The 2,359-nt window shown below is 48.0% G+C and overlaps 1 pseudogene; it reads left to right on the top strand.

Annotated features, from left to right (window-relative positions):
* The first annotated feature begins 1,686 nt into the window (after window positions 1-1,686).
* On the top strand, window positions 1,687-2,113 carry LOC116898472 (annotated as a pseudogene).
* The last annotated feature ends 246 nt before the right edge of the window (window positions 2,114-2,359 follow it).

Genomic DNA, 2,359 nt, shown 5'->3' with positions numbered 1-2,359 from the left:
ACACACACACACACACACACACACACTCACCAGGGACCTGGGGGAGCCTGGGCTCCAGGAGCATGCGTGTGGAAGAGGCATTTGTAAAGAAGAGTTGTCATCCTCCCAACAGACCAGCTAAGGGAGACACTGAGTCTGTACCTGGTGACAAAGTCTGAGGCAGAACCCTTGTGCCTCTCCTTTAAAGCACCCCAAGGAAGGTCAAGGACAGGCCTGGTAGCCATGTAGGTTCCAGACAAATAGCCAGAACCAGTCAGGAGTGCTGGCACCCAGTGACACTTTTCTGCACATGATGGATCTAAGGAGCTTGCTTAGGAAAGAGCACCAATGCCCCCAGTGATGCCTAAGTTCCGAGAGATGATGGGCAGAGGATGGAATGGACCAACACCCTGAGGATGTCATTAAGTGGTCAGTGTCACAAAGGAGCCATTTGGTTCTGGTGTTAACGCTCCCACTTCACTGCAGGGACAGTGTGTGGTGGTTTCATTGGCCATCACCAAGAGATGGATTGCACAGCATTTATGAAAAGAAAATCTTTCTTTTCCTTTCAGTACTCCTCATCCTTCCCCCACCCCTCATCTATCCTTCCTCCCCTGCTTCCCTTACTTTTTTCCAGAATCAAACCTAAAGAGTTGGGTAAACACTCTACAACTGAGCTCCACACCCTGCTCCAGGATGTCTTATGTTTTACGTCATAGCGTTGTAAAAATGCTACCTAAAAACGACGTGAAGCTATTAATATGTAAGTCGGCCATTACAGAAGGGCGCCTGACACTCTCTATTCAACACCCAAGAGTAAGCACACAGTTATTATGTTCACTTGCCAGCGAATGCACAGGGTGTCTATTCAGAAGGAAAAGATTTTACATTTTATGACTAAACTCGGGGAGAAGCTCATCACCCTGAGAGACAGGGTATGATTGGACGGACAGTCTGCTCTCCTCTCATCTCCTCAATGCGCACTTGTCAAGGGCCATTTTTCTAGTCCCAATATATGCCATGCTGTAAAATACAGATCTGGGGGGAAATGCTTCAAAGCCAGCGGTAGGTGAGGCAAATGCTTGTCCCTCCCATTGCTGCCTCCGGTATCCTTGAATTGTGATGTCACCTGTAAATTAACCCTGGCCATTTGCTGGGGCTGCAGTGCAGATCACAATGCTGGTCCTTCACGATGCTAGCGGCAGCCTGCTCAGACGCTGTCATTTTCTGAGACTGGGAGGAAGGGGCACTGTCACCCTGTCAGACACCTGTCTTCACCTGGAGACAAAGACAGGAGAGTGTGCCCTTTACCTCGTCATCCAGGCGGGTGTCAGCACAGGGAGACAGCGACCGTTGGGCTAAGAAGGCCTCCTGCTAGTGATTCCTTGAGACATTAGCAGGAAACTTCCTCTTGGAGCAGCTGCATGCCCACAACTGGATGCACTGTCCTCAGCAATCAACACCACACTGCCCCCCCATCTAATTGTCCCCTAAAAGTTGCACTGTGTTAAACCTATTCTTTTCCCTCGATTGGCAGTTCCAAGAAGAGCCCCTGTTTCAGATCTCCTACTACCTGGCACGGCTGGGCAAGCAAAGGGTATTAGCAAAAGGGCAGACTCTGGCAAACAAACACAGATCTACGTCCCATTTTAGAAAGTTGCTGGTTCGCGCCGCGCATCCGCAGGCCTCCGCGCACTCTTTCGGCCATTCATACCCCTAGTCCGTGGGTCTTTGGAGCCTGAATTCCGTGAACAGTCGGACTAGAATGGAGACTGCGCCGCTAGGATGAAGCTCGTGAGATTTTTGATGAAATCGAGTCATGAAACTGTAACCATTGAAGAATGGAACACAAGTCCATGGAACAATCGCAGGTGTAGATGTCAGCGTGAATACGCACCTTAAAGCTGTGAAAATGGCCCTGAAGAACAGAGATCCCGTACAGGTGGAAACATTGAGTATTTGAGGCAATAACATTCGGCATTTTATTCCACCAGACAGCTTACCTCTAGATACACTACTTGTGGATATTGAACCGAAGGTGAAATCTAAGAAAAGAGAAGCTGATGCAGAAAGAGGCAGAGGCAGGGGTAGAGGGAGAAGACGGGGTCGCGGCAGAGGAAGAGGGGTGTCCTAGGCGATAATGTCTTTCAAGATTACTGTTTCAAATTGATAAGGAATTTGGGGATTTTTTTTGTACAGGTTTTGTTTTTGTCAGTTTTTAATAAACATAAGCATGGGGACAGAGTTGTCTGCTGATTATCAAATTGAAGTTTTAGTGTCTTACTGTATTCATAGAGTAGGTTCCTCATGAAATCCATAGGTACTGAACGCGGGTTTGATTTCTTTGAGTCCATTATTTGGGCCCCTTTTGAGATGAAAT

The sequence above is a fragment of the Rattus rattus genome, chromosome 4 (genome assembly GCF_011064425.1).
Source record: "Rattus rattus isolate New Zealand chromosome 4, Rrattus_CSIRO_v1, whole genome shotgun sequence".
NCBI lineage: Eukaryota > Metazoa > Chordata > Mammalia > Rodentia > Muridae > Rattus > Rattus rattus.
This window is presented reverse-complemented; position numbering and strand designations above follow the sequence as displayed.